The sequence below is a fragment of the Scophthalmus maximus genome, chromosome 7, assembly GCF_022379125.1.
Source record: "Scophthalmus maximus strain ysfricsl-2021 chromosome 7, ASM2237912v1, whole genome shotgun sequence".
NCBI classification, from domain to species: domain Eukaryota; kingdom Metazoa; phylum Chordata; class Actinopteri; order Pleuronectiformes; family Scophthalmidae; genus Scophthalmus; species Scophthalmus maximus.
The window spans coordinates 24615001-24633026 of NC_061521.1; positions in this window are offsets into that span (position 1 = coordinate 24615001).

Sequence of the window (18026 nt, forward strand, 5' to 3'; positions counted from 1 at the left end):
CACACACACACAACACACACACACACACACACACACACACACACACACACTCACAAACACACACACGTCTGATCTGATCCAAACCAACACACACACACACACACACACACACACACTCACAAACACACACACGTCTGATCTGATCCAAACCAACACACACACACACAACACACACACACACACACACACACACACACACACACACACACACACACACACCCTCACACACACTCTCTCTCTGACTCCGCCTCCATTCCTTCACCTTTCTCCAGTGATCAATCAATCTATCGGGATAACACTTCATTTTCTCCTCCTCTATTTTGGGATCCTTGTCCTCAGCCGGAGGCGGACCGCTGCTCTGACTAACACGGTGGCGAGTGACGACGACGACGACGACGATGATGTTAATCGCACCTGTCATGGCCTGGACGGGCCTCGACACGAGAGAGTATGTCGCTCTGGTCCGGAGGTTGTTTTCACTGTCGATCCGCGACCTCATGAGTCGATTTAAAAGAACAAAATCTGAAGGAATATGAAAAAACGTTGATGCCCTTACTAATTTTCGAGGTGAAGAGATGATTGTCCGATTTCTTTAAATCCATCATGTTTGCTTCGCGTAAAACGAATGTGATTTGACGATCTTACAGCTGATGGGAGTCGCTTGATTTACGTTTCATGCAGCAGCAGTTTGCCTGGAGTGAAGAGAAACTGGTGACAGACAGTGCGGTCGAATGTAAAAAGCCTGAACACAAATATTCACAAAGTACACATTCAATTTCATAATATTCGTGACCTCAAGTGTCAATAGAAACGCATCGGTTCCCAGCTGATACTGATTCACGTCATATCGTCGACCGAGAACCTCTGTGGTCAAATATCAAAATCCGGTGCCGCTGAGAAAATTCCCGTGAAAGTTCGTGCAGAGTTCAAGTTTACACAAAGTCTCATGTTCGTCGTCGGCTGCAGATTAAACCCCGATATTTCAGATCAGACTCTGGTTCCCACATAGACGGAGACACAATGACCGATGTGACAGTGAAGGATATTCACCAAAATGATCTGTTTTCATTTGATATCTAATTATAAATGCCATTAAAAAATATAAAAGCTCTTTGGCAAAGCACTACAGGTGAAAAGGGCAAAAAGAATGAGTGATACATATCACGATGATTTAATGAAGCTTCCTCCGTTGATAATTTACACTAAGACAGTTGCTATGGATTTGTTTTTGTTTCAATATGCAAATGATGTCAATTAAATATGCATACATTTCCAGAACAAGTGTGTTTCTAAATTCTTTTTCTATTTTATCTTATTAGCAATGTTGGATGTGTCCATAAATCAGAAATACTGTCGACCGGAATGAAATAATCTTGTTTTGAGGGAAAAATAAAAAGTTATAAATCAGCCTCTGAATGATTTATGGACAGATCCCGGCTGTACAAAAAAAAAAAGAAATCTGCACAAAATGGAGACGAATAAATCTGTAAAGCTTGATGTATGTAGGTGGAGATGAGAGGAACATTATTCTTGAGAAAATGGCCTTAAAGACACTGTTAAAAAAAAAGGATCCAGGCATTTATAGACACAATATATATAATTAAATCTAAGGCTACAACAGCATTGCAAATCTAAAAACACGTCGAATTAGTGTCGTCTTCATTTAGACGGGTTTACACAAAAAACAGCTGAGATACAGTAACAAAGAAACAGGAAGGTAAACCAGGGAATGTCACGTGATGCATCAGATCAAGATGATATTTCATGCTCGGGTGTAAACCTTGTTCGGATCCGACGACACGGTGACGACTACGATCGATTTGCTGCATGTTGCGTTACAAACGATAACTTTTCGCGACTTAAGGAGAGATCTACAGACACAACAGAGAAATTGTCGTATAATAATATTCAGTGACCGATTAGTTTCCATCGGTTTCACAACACTTTACTCAGCTGGTTCAAATCATATTTCTTCATCCGCTAACCAGTTTGTCAAACTTAAAAAACAAATCCCAGCTTTCCCCAGTCACCAGCGTTGTTCCTCAAGGTCCTGTTCTCGGCCCTCTCCTCTTTATCATCGATCTCCTTCCACTCGGTCACATCTTCAGGAAATTTGGCATTCATTTTCACTGCTATACGCGGACGACACGCAGCTCTATCTCTCCACCCTACCACCATCTCCCGCCTCTCACTGCCTCTTAGAAATCAAATCCTTGTTCACTCAAAATTTCCTTAAACTCAATTGCAATAAAACTGTCCCTGACCTTCGTTCAAGTGATTTCACATGAGCCTCACAGGCGCAAACTGTGTTTGTGTAAGTTCAACTGAACTCTAAAAGGTTCAACCTCCAGGAAACCTTAACTATTAAGTGGGTGTTATTACCTTCATGCCCTTGATCAAATAATTTCTTTCCTCCATGCCTCAAAGGATTGTGGCGTGAACAAGGCACATGTGACATTAAAGAGGCAGTTTACCCAAATTGCAAAGGAAATATTTCGCTCACTGAACTGTGGTGATATCTAACCATGCAGGTAGTTTGGGTTTAATATATCTGAGTTCACAAGAACAGTGGAGGTGAATGGAATTGATAAATGACTGCACATGATGTCCTGGAGGTATATTATCCTGCCATATGATCATGAATATCTTTCTTAATGTACATAAAATCAATGTCTATAGTCCTAGAGGATGAAAAAAAAATCCATTTATTGAAATTTTGCATGATGTCAACCCCGTGTTTTTTTGTGATAAATGGTGTGATCATCTTATATCTGGTTGTTTCTTTCATTTTTCATGCTCTAAAGTAAATTCCCTCAGGGGAATAAAGGTCTCATTCATTTATTCATCATATGTAATATGACAGGGAATAATAATTTTGATCAATGTAAGATTTAGATTGTCTCACATTATTTACGGGGAAATGGGGAAATATGTCTTTTTGGACAATATTTTTGTTGACATTAAAATTGTCCATAAAAATGGATGTAGTCACCGGGTTTACCAAAGTGAAGCCAATTCGGATGAGCCTGAAGCCTGTATTCTCTGGAATGACCAGCAGAGGGCGACTCCACTGGTTGCCACTCACAAACCAACCATGGCGTGTTACTTGTCTTTGGCCGATCGATTCCAAAAAGTTAATAATCTGAAGATAAACTCCCTGGTAACAATCCAACATCTGTCCATGTGTTGTTGACTTGTTTTGCGCGCGTGCACACACACACACACACACACACACACACACACACACACACACACAATAATAATGCTGTGGTGACTATAAGTGGATAATATTTGTGTAAAAATAATAGGTGGTCTGTGAACATGATACGTTCAGGAAAGATTTTGCAACTTGTCAAACACGTAAATTATCTACAACTGACGCGTTGACACTTCGTACAAACGTATTTGGTGTTTGCAGTTTAGTTTCATAGAAAAACTTAATTTCCAGGGGGCAGGGTTGTATCATCATCATACTACTTCCCTTTCCCCTTATATCTTTCTATTATAGGAGGCAGACGTGCGTGGGCTTGTTTGGCCTCGGCGGAGGTTCACGCTCCACCGAGTGCCATTGTGGTTGGAGTGCGTATCCCCGTCTGTCTCTCTCCCTCGTCGCGTCCCCGTGTTATGGAGAATCGAAAGAGGCTCCCTGTTGTGTTTCCGCGGCACAAAGCTAATAACGCAGAGCCAAGGGGGAAAACTGATCAAACCGCTGGAACACAGCAGAGAGGGAGGGGGGGGGGGGGGGGGATAAACAACCGCTGCCGTAATGAGAGATTTATTACAGAGGAAAGTGGCTTTGTGGTGCGTGCGTGCACATTTATATGCATGTGCTCTAATAGTCGTCAGAAACAAACACAAACAAACATGGGGATGGATAAAGAGAGGAAACAAGCCCCCCCCACCCCCACCAACCTAATTGCAGGAAGAGGATAAATGGATTCCTCTGGAGAGAGCAAAGTGCCACAGCTTCCCTCTGAACCACATGAACTCTGCGTCTGCGCCTCGCTGTCGTCTGTCTCCGTCCACTCCGTCGTTTCTCTCGCTGGTTCTCGGTCTAATTCACTTTCCAGGGCCCGTCTGCGCCTCTTCCTCCGCCTCGCCCCCTCGTCCTCTCCGTCTATCTCATGTGGGACCGCGGCACACGGGGGACGCAGAGATGTCATATTGATAACAATCAGGGCTGAAACATAAAAAACAAGAAGAGACACAAATTACTCTGAAGAGAAATCATTCGATGATGAACGTTATAGTGTTGGAAAAGCAAAACACAAGTGTTTAATGCAGCAGTTCTGTGCTTTAGAGAGGCCATTTAGTCTAAGTAGTTTAAGTATGTTGCGCGTGGTAAATGGACTGTATTCGCCTCGTGTTCTTCCTTCCACTTCCTCCGACAAACTTCCTCTGAACAAACACAAAGACATGAACTGTTGAATGTTGGGAAAGCCACACGAGGTGGGTTGTGTTTCCGAAGTCGTGACGTCGATGTACCATTCGTACAAGACAACTCGCTGTCTTGTAATCGAGAGGCTTTCAGCCGCTGATCACACTACGAGACTGGGGGGGGGGGGGGTCACACTATACAAGATCCTTCTCCTGGAGAAATCCTCAACGGGCCTCTCTGGGCTCCAAAGAACGTTTTTTGTCATGAAAACAGGGGCAAAAAGTGACGGGGGTTTTGCGGGTTTCCGTTCAGCCTGTGTCGTCCTGCGCCGTCATTGGCTGTAGTAGTCGACGCACTCGCCGACAGTCACAGCGCAGTTCGCACTACAGACATCGCCGAGTTACTTTGATCACGTCATCGGTGGTTCACACAGCGATCGAGTGCTGATTCAATTGCCCTGACTTGACGCAGATTTCCCTCCAACTTGGTTTCTTTTTTGTCGGCGTGCTCCAGAATTTGTTGGTTAAGTGACAAACCATCTAGTGTGAACTCGCCATAACCGGGGCTAAAGCAAGCGTCCAACTTCCTCACTTTCTGCCAAGCCCTCTCCCTCTTCGCCCCGGTCACCATACAAACAGCAACTTGTGTCAAAAAGCTTGGGCTGCCCACTAACAGCGACACTTATTTTATATGTATTTAGGGTGAACTGTTGGGCCTTCTCTACTATGCCCTTCTAGATTGTATATTAATTTCCTTACTCACTTGTTTATTGATTTGGTCACCTTCTTACAAAACGACTACCAGTTCACTTCGTTCCATAGTTTCCATCGAACGCACTAATTTCTGTGCTTCTACTGTAAACATTGATCGCTTACATCTCACTAAACTCAATTACAGGCTTGACTGACAATGTGCAGGAGAAGAGGAACGGCACATCGCCTGAGACGTACGTGGCTCAGCTTTGTCTGTAAAAAGATCTCTCAGACTTATTTCTGGTGGAGCGAAGGGAATGTGCAGAAACGAGGTGACAAGATGAGCGCGTTTAACACCAGCTGCGAGAAGGTAATTATTTCTAAGAAAAGCACAAAAGTGTTAACGGGATAATGGAGCCTTAATGGAATAATAGACCAAGTGAAAAATGAAAAGGGTGACAGCAGCAAGGGAAGTAGTAGTCTAATTAACTTTGACTATGGCTCCATTTCCATCACAACAGTGGTGACTTGTTAAAAAAAGAAACATTTCAAAAAGAACAGAGGAGCAGCTGAGAAAAGAAGACGCAGCAGAAATCTGGCTTATTAATTTTTCAAGCGCTGGAAGTCTTGGATTCAACATTCTTCCGATCTTCCAATGAACCTTAAGTGTTGAGGAAAGAAATCATAATATATACGCTCAACTTTTTCACTTTGTCACCTTCTCCTGACGAGTTCCCAGTGTTCTGTTATAGCTCTGCTAATAGGTTGAAGAGTTTGGTGGTTAAAGCCGCACTGATCTATTTTTTGGGGGAAGAAAACGTATAATCTGTTATCTCCTTCATGAAATCTTTGGATCTTCGTCCAGTCTGTTGGGGTGAAGAGGGATCTGAACCGGAAGGCTAAGCTTTCGATTTACTTGTCAATCAACATTCCAACCCTCAAATATTGTCATGAGCTCAGGGTAGTGACCGCAAGAACGAAATCACAAATACAAGCGTACAAAATGAGCTTCATCCGTAGGGTGGATGGGCCCAGCCTTAGTGATAGGGTGAGGCGTTCAGACATCCAGAGGGAGCTCGGAGTTCAGCCACTGCTACTTTGGGTTGAAAGGGGTCCGTTGAGGTGGGTTGGGCATCTTGAGGGGCTGCCACCTGGGCGCCATCCTTTGGAAGTTTGCCAGGCATGTCTACCTGGGAGGAGATCTAGAGGTCGACCCAGAACTCGCTGGAGGAACTACACGGCCCATCTGGCCTGGGAATGCCTCAGATCAGCAGGAGCTGGAAAGCATGGCCCCGGGGAGAGGGATGTCTGGAACACCCTGCCTCTGCGAGCCAACCCCGGATATACAGAAGAAAATGGATGGATAGATCTAAACTAACTGGCGGAAGAGCAGGAATCTGGAAGCCGCCACAACTAGGACAGGTAAATGCAACAAGAATCACAGAATGAGATTAGGAAACAAAGGGATGAAGACCTTAATAAAAATTTTAAAAACCATGTCTGTACCACTTCAGTCAACAACCATGGATAGATTGACTGGACAGGAACAGAAAACAATGAGAAAAGTTGGAACAAACCAATAGTACAGTGGTTTTTTTTACATGTAATATTAGTTATAGATGTAGATATAACCTCCACAGGCATCTTAACTAAAGAAAGCATAATCCTCATATACATAACCTTAAGGAATTGTACTGTACGTTGCATTTGAAATTCCTCACTTTCTTGTAGAGGCTTTTTCCTTCCTTCATTCATCATCTCCAAACAGTAATTTTGAATTATGAGCTGCAGCGGCAGGGATGATAGGTTTTTAAAAGTGCAAATGAGCCAATGCAGAGTCAGGTCAAGAGTGTCCAGTCCAGGTCAAGTCTGAAAGCTGCTCTCACACAATTCCGTACGGCGTTTTCCATACTTCACAAGCACCTACAACAAGCTATTCACAGAGCTGCTTCTGGCCAGGAGAAAGAAGAATCATTTCTCCCATTACAGATGTAAAGAAATGAGGGAGAGAAGATGGATCAAAGGTAAGGCTGGGGGAAAAGTGAGGTGAAGAATAAAGAAAGCATGCAGGAATAAAAGACGAAGGAAAGAAATTGAACATGGAAAGGTGACATGAATCGAGCTGCGTCTCATTCAGCAGTTTCCCCCTGCCCTCATTTCCCATTGCATTTTCCTCATCCGGAATGATTTATATGCTCTACAAGTTTTACCATCAGGAAATCATTTCATCAGCTGGTAAAAGGGTCGGAGTCAATAATGTATTTCTACTCCCATTTTCCTCACATTCGCTGTTTACTATTAAATTGTAGTTTAGCAGTTTTTCCTCTTAAGGCCAATGCAGCAAAATGGAGGAAAATAATGATCATCCTTGTGGATATTGACTAAATCCCAGCTCATAGCCTTTAGTCCTTTCTTTTTAGCTTTGTCTGTGTGTGTACAAAACCAAAAAACAACTTTGCAGTGAAGACCATTGGATGCGTTACTCACATAAGATCTGAAATAAGTAAATGTCAGGTTTTGATGTCAGTTGCCCAGAATCAAAGAGTTACAGTCTATTCACAGCTTCACGACAAGGAATCCATCACAGAAAAAAGGAGAAATAGAAAATAATCTCATCACCCACAATGCAATGCAACCTTTTACACATTTTGTGGTTTGAGCCGGTTTTCGTAAATCGAGTTGGCCCGTGTACACACACACACACACACACGGCAACATGTGGCCGGGAGGATCTGGGAAATCCATTTAGCTGCACGGGGAACAAATGGGAAACTATTACACAGGCAAATTTGATCAAGCAAAAGCGATACATGACATGGATTTAAGTTTCCAAATATAAAGAAATATTTGCTTTTGGTAAAATGCAGCAGTTCGCTCAGAGAAATTCCTCTGGGTCCTTATAAACTTAAAATATCTAATGGTGAGTTTATTTGCACTGTGTGATTTTGATTTGTCCAAAGATGACTGGTATAAAGGAAACAATGTCCCAGAGTTTCAAACATTGCCGTCGTCACGTCTTGTGACCAAAGATAGCCTGGGACAAATGGCAAAAATTTAGGATGACAATACCAGTGTGGCTGCTGCTAGACAACCTATGTCTTCTAACCAACCAATAGGAATGGAGCATGAAATGACACCCGTGAATGTTGTTTTGCCTCTTTTCCCTTGCCAGAAGGGAGGTCCACATTGCGACCCTCACCTCATGAGCTCTGGGTAATGACCGAAAGAAGGAGATTGGGAATACAAGCCTCCGAAATGAAACCTTCCTCCCCTTGGGTGGCTGGGCTCAGCTTCAGAGATAAGGTGAGGAGTTCGGACATCCGTAAGGGAGCTAGGAGTAGAACCTCTGCCCCGTCTGTGTCAAAAGGGGTCAGTTGAGGTGGTTCGAGCATCTTCTCAGGATGCCACCTGGGCACCTTTTCCTTTGGAGGTTTACCAGGCACGTCCAAAAGGGAGGAGGAGACCGGCAGGTAGACCCAGAGCTCGCTGGAGGGACTGCATATCCCATCTGGCCTGGGAACGCTTCAGGATGCCCCAGGTGGAGCTGGAAGGTGTGGCCGGGGAGAGGGATGTCTGGATCACCCTCCTTAGCCGACTGGCTCCAAATTCTCCATCTCCACCTCTTCTAAATGTTCCCATACACATAAATGACACTTTTGCACCAGTTGGGTTCTTACTTGGCGTCATTGTTTACAACAAGGGCTGCACAGATGGATGACGCACCCTGATGGCGTGTTCCTCTTGTTTATTGACTTGTTACAATTGCACCAGGCTACATACATCAAACTTGATGTCCTACCAAGTTTATTAGACTCATGTTTCACAGTGTTGTCTTGCAACACACTTATAAGATTGCTGAAACCTCATGAGTCTGTAGACGCCTTGAGTAAAACAGACAGATACGATACAAAATATGAATAATGGAAAAACCAAACCAAGGTGTCACGTTTGTGACAGATTGTTTTGCTTTGTTGATGTTGTTTTTCATCCTCAAACTGCGGCGACTGTGTCCACATCACATACCACCTGGAGAATTGTGGAAGAGAGGGGGAACGTAGACCAATCGAAAACAAAGGAGTGCAAGGATGCAATTATATCGGTGGCCTGCTGTCTGTTCTGTAAGAACCCGCTGTTGGAATAGTACAGGATATAATTGTGGTTGTCAGAGAAGATGATGGATGATGGCTGATCCTCTCCACTGCTGCCTGGGACACAAGTAATGACTTGCATTAGGGCGAGTTCATTCAGCAAGGTAATACATTACATAGTTCATCTTAGCATATATTCAATGAAATTGCATGTGGCACTGTATGAATAGTAAATTGATATATTATACAATCATTGTAGTGTATGTTTAAGTTAATTACAAATCCCATGCTCTCTCATTTAACTGTAAAACAGATGCATGGAGATGGTAGCTGGCTGATATCACTGCACTGCTTTCAAATTGCTGTCAATAAAGACTGTATTTTTTAATTCAACCCAACTACTTGCAAATGTTGAAAGGATGAAACCAAAAAAAATCTGCCGATTGACCTTTCCATTCTTTTAGCAGCACCAGTATTGACCATAGATTGTATATAAAGATTTGAGATTTGCAGTTTCTGTTTCAGTTTTTTTGATTCGCCGTTGTGTTTTTGGATTTCTTTGTTTACCTATTTGTCGTCGTGATTTGCACTTGAGGGCCACCCTTACTTTGAGATATTGGTCAAACTACAGGTTAGCTTGATTGTTCTCTGCGGAGCATGAATGTGACCATGTCTGTTTACAAAAAGGGAAACTTCTTTGTCTGCCAGCGGCACAAATCAAAAGGTCAACATGAGGCTCTGGGGACTGTGACTGAACAAAATCTGTCCAGTTGATGTTGAGATATTTTTCTCTGTACCAATCAACAGGAACAACTTGACAACTCAACAGCTGTGATATCAGTTGTGTTTTTCCACCTTGTCAAAGTAGCTGTGAGTGTTTAGAGCGTCTGTCCTCCGTGTCGGTGGCCTCACTCTCACACAGTTTCAAAAAATCAATTTGTAATGCTGACTGCTTTGGAGCCATTTGGTCTCTGGCTGGCTTCACTCACCTGGCGGGCTGCTGGGGGCGCCATTAAAAGCCCAGTGATTATTCGAATTGTTCAGTGACTGCGGCAAAGTGTTCGTACTTTCCATAATAATGGAGAGCGAGGTGTTAATGGCTGCAGTTGGAGGGATTCTAATAAATGGGTGTAATAAAATCCCGGCGAAGCAACTGTGCATAATTTATGGTGTTTGTGGTGCTGGGGAATATAAGTGAGTCTGTGGCGCTGGACAAAAGGGAAAGTAAAGGTGCAATTTGTGCAACAACAAGAGGGGATACATTTTCTATTTTTACCCCCCCATCAGACGTCACCCTGCATGTGGTCGTGATAACATTCTCTTCATAGATTCTGTCCGAACAATTACTCGTCGTGACGGATTCCTTTAAAAGCCGACGAGAGAACTTGCAGAAGGTGGAGCAACAAATCTTCTAAAGAAACCCTGAGGCAGGAGCTGATGTGTTTACTCACCGAGCTCACTGCGAGTTTGACCATTACTTTTTCTGTGTGGGCTTCGTATGTGCTCAGAGATAAGCAGCTTTTTTTTTCAGGCGGCCGTCATTTGCCCTCGGGACCGGTTCAATACGAATTCATTTGGTCGTGTCGTTTTGGGTTGAGCTCGGGGTTGTGTTGTGGATCAGAGTGACGCTTCTGTTTCCAAAAAAAAACAAGACAGAGACATTTTCTTGGAAGGGAAATCTCTTCTTTTTTTCTCTCTGAGGACTTTGGTAATGACTGGCAGCTAGAAATCAATTTCCTCCAGATGATTCGTGCATAGCAAGCCATGGCAAAAAGTGTTAATGAGGGTACCATTGCTGTTTTATTGACACCCACTCAAAGGGGGCTCCTTTTCGAAAGATAATTAAATTTATTAAAAAAATATTGAAAAATTATTGTTGAGATGTTTTTTTTCTCCTGTCCTGCAACAAATTTGATGTAAAAATGTGATCCCTGATGTTCACCCACTGCACTTTAACAAACAACATCCACAATCATCAACTCTGATTCTTAACCACTAGTTAGCAATGTCCGTAAACTAGCGCTGACACTTTAAAGCTACAGTGTGTAATATTCAGAAGAACTTATTCACAGAAATTTTATATGCTATCCATAACTTTGTGTTCATATATGTATAATCACGATGTTCTTTTGTCAACTCTGAATGAGTTAAATATAGTAACATGAGGTGGACCCGACCTCCGTGTGAGTCTCCATGTTTCTACGTTGTGTTGAATACGGTTGCTGAACTGAATTTTTTTTAGTTGTGCTGGAAACCAGCGGTGCGCAACCATAAAGTGTCCCCTGTCGGGGTGCTCAGTTGGTTGCGGTTTGCAACATTACCACCAGAGGCCGCCAGAAAATTACAAAAATTACACACTGGGGCTTTGAGGAATTCTGTCCTTCGTTTCTGAGTTATCTTGTTTCATATTGAGGCATTGACCTGGAGGTGAGTCATGAATATACCAAACAACAAGACAATAGCTGTGTCAGACTGATCAACTCACCGGCCTTGTCGTCCCTAGAGCTAATCCAGCTAAAATTGTGCACGTTCCCTATATCAGTAAACCCTGCACACATGCTGGAAATATCAAACTGAATCTCAAAGAAAGTTCTTATCAAGGTTATAACAATAAAGAATACACGTAAAAGTTTAAATTCAAAATGTGAAAGTTTGAAATGTGTGTTCTACCAGCAGTGAATATTTGGGCCCTGAGTGTGTGTGTGTGTGTGTGTGTGTGTGTGGTCTCTTTTATGTGACAGTGTCCTGGCATTTTAATCAGGAGTGTTTGTTCTGAATCGCCAATGCCGATTCAGAGCATGTTTGATCAGTCTGCTTTTTCTCCAGCGACCCAATATGTCGGCAGATGATAACATTCCCCGGGCCGAACGGGCCTTATCTGAATCGTTTTGGATGGAAAAGTTTAAAAAGGGCAGCCCTCACCGCAAGACAAAGACAATCAATTTCTCTCCTGATCACAGATGAGACTAAGATCTTACATGAGATATTCAAAGCTGGTCTAGTGGAGGACTGACTGATTAAACACTGACATGCCTCGAGATGCTCAAGTGGTTCAATCCTCTGCATCTCAAACTGGGAGCTGCTCTTCTGTCCGTGGCTTTTTTCCCATTATTTATCTGCTCTCCTCTGTTTACGTCTTCCAATCATCTGGATGAGAGGGGGAAGTGCTCGCTCTTGACAGACGACATCAGCCACATGTTGCTCTGCTGTTCAATCTAAAGAGCAGGCTCTTGAAAAGATTTGCTCTTAAGATTTGCCAGTGGAGAAAAGGTCCAGGATTTTTGTGGAACCAGGGGCGTTTGAGAAAAGACCTCCTGCTTTTCCTCGCCAAAGGGTTGGACCAACTTCCTGGTTCAACGTTGACCTACCATACGTACCCTGCGTTCCATTATACCTCGAAACTCGCAAGTCAGGTTTATCGTTCCAGTATGATCTTGGAATTGCGACATCCGGGTCGGAAATTCCTAGTCGGAATTCCAACTAGGGAGGTCGGAAATAGATCAACACCCTGAGTCCCGGGCTCGGAGATCTGAGTTCCAAGGAATAATGTAACATGGTCATTGCAGATGCTCTGTTATTCACTTATCGCTCTTGTTGTTAAGTTTCCTGCCTTTATCTTTTACTGTTGTTTTCTTTTATGAGTTTTTCTTATGTACCAGTGGATAATCTCAAGGTATCAACTTGTTTTTAACCTGAATGATTTTCTTTTAGCTGTTATGACTTTTAAGTAACCACAGTTTTTCCTTCAAGCCTTCAAACTGCACTTTTCTTCTGAGGCGGAGCAATTTGTGAGATAATGCAAGTGGTTAAATTCGTTTGTGGCTGAGTCGGACTCCATGAGGAAACAGTTTGCGTAGCACTAGATCAAGATGATGAATCCCTTAAACGTTGGAATACATCTGCATTACACCCGCACCACGATTGCATCATTTTGTTTACACAATCATTTATTGCGCGATCAAAACAGCATCCACACTGTTTTGATAAAAAAAAAAAAGATTTGCTACTTTCCATGGAAAGTTTGTTTTCTCCTGCGTGATGCCAGGATGCCAGTAAAATCCGGCGCCTGCCAAATGAATCACAGCCTTTTAAATCTCTCGAAGGGGCCGACAAGGAAGACGAATCGCTTAGAAAATGAAATTAAAGAAGCATAACTCTACAAAAGCTGACAAAATATGTGATTCATCACTGGAGGGAAACGGCCCTCGGCGTTACGAGAAGGCAACATGGACGTAATGCTAAATAAATCCAACTCGCACACGCCGCTGCCCTGAAGAAAAGCCTGCTCCGTCTTAAAGACAGCTGTAAACACACACTGTGGATTCCTCTCCGCAGTCATTCACTTTCTCCTCCTCGTCCTCCTCCATCCCTCCATCCCTCTCAGTTTGTCTGCACAATACCCCGTCTCCAACTCATTACAAATGATACTATTGTGCTCAAATATTATATTTAATGCCTCACAATTCACATATCGGCACAATGACTGCTGTGTGGAGATGTTCCAATGTTTTTGTCAGTGGGGTATATATATATATATATATATATATATATATATATACTCCTAAGCACATTGAAACCTCTTCCCACAGCACAACCAGGCTCAAACCTATGTTTCTAATTTGTTTCATGCCTTGCAGATGTGCCTTGCTTCTTTCTTTTTTTTTCCATTCCCAGTTACCTCCTTTCACCGGTAGAGGCGCTATTTTTTAGGAAACGGTTTACCACGTACGACATACTTCGTCGTATGGGTTGGACGACTTGTTCCTAACCCTTCACCCACTCGGGGAAGCAATGACAGACGAAACCAGACCTCTTTCAAAGCAGTTTGACTATAATCCCGATCTAGGATCAGGTAGGGAGGTCGTTCTTTGTGGTTGTGGAAGTTCTCTGCCAACATATCAACGTCACACAGTTTGGGAATTGGGCAGAACCTTTGATTGACATTCAACCACCTGTAACCCCCTTTAAGCAACCGCAAAAAATCAAGACATCCTGGAACTATTGAAGACAAAATATTCTCGTCTAGCCTCATTACAGTGTCAGAACAGTTGGTCATGAATGTGGTGCAATGCAGAAAGCATATTGTACACAATGTCAATTACCTTGTAGCATATCGCTGCTGTGTATGTCGTCAGCATCGAGACGGATGAGAACATTGCTGCTAATCTGTGATTGAACTTCTTCTCTTGGGGTTTTTACAGAATCTCCAAACTGGAGGCGAGAGATTTGTTTCGCCCCCTCAAATACATGCTCTTGATGTTTATCTTTCTGGCGGGGAAAAATAGAAGCAAGAAATAAGTATGAACATACTGGTAGACTAACTGTATTGTTGCACGCCTGGATAGCGACCCGGCCTTCCTGTCGAGAGAACAGTGGCTTTGCCAGGTTTAATTACAGTGCGACGTAGGAGCGGTGGCCACACAAAAGGCTCCGCAGCAGGAGATGACGGAGGGTGAATCTGCCCCGTACGTCCTGACGCTCTTCCTAAACAGTTCTGCTTCCCTTTGTGTCGACGACATTGTGCCTCACAATGAGGCTCAGTCTGCAACGCTTAAGTGGCTCGGGTGTCAAATCGGCGGCAGCAGGAAAGTGCCGCCGCGCGCTCTCGTGATATTATGGAAATGTGGCTCTCCTGTGGCGAGAACGTGTTGTCTCTTTAACTTCAGGACAAAGGAAAAACTTAACAGGAACTTAGGCTTGAGAAAGAAATATAAGGGTGTGTTGACGCACATATGGAGCGGAAAAGTGGAGGCGGAGTCGGAGTCTCATTGTAATACTGTTATTACCATAGACTGTACATAAAAATGGACATAGTCTCCATCCCCGGGAAATGAAGCCAACGTGTCTGAAATCGGTATTCTCTGGAAAGACCAGCAGAGGGCGACTCCACTAGTTGTTTCTATAGAAGTCTGTGAGAAAATCACTGTACTTCTCTCTTGATTTATAACGTCAGTAAAACACTTTTCCTGAGGAGTTTAAGGTCCAATCTCTAGTTTCAAGTCAGTAGAGCAATAGTTTCAAAACAGCATGATGTTCATTTTGTACATTATGGTCCATTAAGAGTCAAATACGTGTATTGGGGTGTGGATACAGCGTGATTGACAGCTGGTACCTCAGTCAGACGTACCTCGAGTTCTATGCCCGGTTGCAAAAGAACCCCCAAGATGGCACAGGTCAGAATGCGAAACTCAAGGCTTCAGAACGTCAGCTCAGAAACGGGTAACGTCACAGTGGGTTATTACAGGTACTGTATTTGACCACAGCACACGTTTGGTTCCAGCTGGGGACAGTTGTCTATTTAATTCAAGTTCTTGGTCAGACTGATCCCAACAGTTCAAAAAATGAGTTGGGTGAAGCAGCAAAAGGAACCTCCATGTTGGTAGGTGCTAGTTAAGCAAGAGTGCTTTCTGAAAGAAGCCCTAGAACACACACACACACACGCACACACACTTGTTTAGAATCACACGGTTTTTGAAGTCTGAGCTCAGAAGAAAGATAAGAGGGAAAAACTGACATTTGTTCAACTGTCAGTAGACAACGGACATTGCTTGATGATGTTTGAGGGTGAGACTGCGCGATGGCACAGCGGTAGTATCCAGGTATGGATTAGCATCGATTAGCACGTTCTCTCTCATCCCGTCTGGCGTCAGTTAAGTTCACCTGCTGCACATCACTCGCAGGATATTGCACTTTGATAAATCCACGTGTAGGAACTTGTTTTCCCTTCATTTGTTATTTCCTCAAGTAGAAACTTCTGTGTCGTTGCGCCTCGGACGGGATTCATTTAGAAAAAAGGCTGGGGGGAGAGTAACAGGTTATCAATATCCTTAAGTATGTAGCCAGAGAAATTATTTCCGTCACGGCGTCTCTGACTCGACAGCTTTTAATCTACGACGCAGAATCATCGGAATGATGAGACGGAGAAGGAAATATACCTTTGAATCATCTATCAAGTCCCGAACTGATTGCATTTCACTGTTAACACTGTGCTTGTGTGTGTGTGTGTGTGTGTGTGTGTGTGTGTGTGTGTTGCAGCATTGGTGGGCTTGATCAAAACCCGAGCGCAATCAGTTTTTAATTTCCCTGAAATCAAATTACATGGGGGGGCAATAACCGAAGCACTGGACTATGGGAAAAGTCATCTCGGAGATTATAAATCGACCCTAAAGTGGGCGAGTGTGTGTAAGTGTGCGGCGTCTGTGCGATGAACGTGTGTGTATATATAATACACGCTCAAACATTAAATCAGCCGACCAGGAGCAGCCGGCAGGACGGGGGAACGTGAAACCTGCGTCGCCGACCAAGAAATCATCAGCGCTAACAACCCGCTGGCCGCTTCCTGTAAACTCCTCGCGGTGCTGTAGCCAATTAATTAGGTCGTTAAAAAACACAGACCTATCAGAGGGCCCGGGCCCTGCGCCATAATTTGTATTGATCTGCTACAGCGAGCTTACGCATGCTGGAATCGAACTCGCCTCTTCCCACGGCAGTTCGCAGAAAGGGGGGGGGGGGGTTGTATATTAATATTGATCTCCTATACTTTTAAAAACAAGTTTACTTTGCCCGTTCGTTGGCGAGGAAGACGTAATGAATGTTTGCTAATTATTTTTGGAAGCCAACATTTGATACTGAGCCGAGTTTGACGGCGTCAAAAATGACTGATATGTTGATTTTATCTTTCATATTTGTAAATTATAGAAAATGTTCTCAATTTCTTGCACCTGTGACAGAGTTGCCTTCTCACAGTGAGGGTCCTGCCCCCAATTGGTCGATACCAAGCGGCTAACCCACCATGGCGTCACCCGTTGGTTTGTGAACTGACGTTGTTCCAAGCCTTGTGTTTTCTCATTTTGGCCGGCGCCATCTTGGTTTTTTTGAAACCAGAAGAAACCACATTTGGAGAAGCGAGGGGGCGTGGCCTGGCTGAGAGCTCGTCCACTGCACGTCCACCCACACCTGCGACCTGCACCCGTTGGACGGACCAGCTGTCAATCACGCTGTATCAACGCTACTGTGCTCTATGTGTGTGTGTGTGTGTGTGTGTGTGTATGTGTGTTACCTATTTGGGACCTTGTCCGATACGAGCTGCGACCCCGTGGGGACCCGTAGTCCTCACAGCGACCAAATCCTGTTTCTAATGAGCCACAATGTCTTTACTGACGTCGTGCCAATGCATTTGTGCGTATAGGACCAAACTTAACCACCTACTGTACGGTACAGTGTGTCCATGAACTGATACGTCTATAAAACTAAACTGAAGTGGAATCAGACCCAGGAAGGCCTTGACTGAACTAGTAAATTCCAAAAAACCCTAAAAAAATTTGACAAAAGAAAAACGAAACTTTCAGTCATCTGATCCCGTTTCAAGTTTAACGATCAGCACAGTTCTTTAAGGATTATCAAGTTTCCGAAGGAGACGATTGTGTTCGTTCATCCACTGAACCTCGAAGCGGCAGGGTATTCACGCGTCGTCCCGTCCTCACATCCCCCCTCGGTGAAGTACTGAGCCCCGACATGTTCCCTCCTGTCAGACAAAATACTCGGATCTGTTTAATGAGACTTCCCGACGCCCTGTTGTCGCTCTGCGATGAGAGTCTTTAACCAGCCCAGACGCTTTTCATCTCGTATCTCGTTTTGATCCCGTTCCTACCTGGAGATGCCTTTTTTAAAAATTGATCTGTAACAAAAAAAAGAATAAGAAGAACTTAGTGAGCTCCTAACTATTCCAAAAAAAGATAAAAATCTTTCATATTTACTGCAGAGAAGTGCTCTTTGGTCCCTAGTGTCCAGGGCTGATGAGGCTTTCAGGGACCCGTGTCGACCATGACATGATTCTCTAACGTACGAGACTCATTTACGAATGCATCG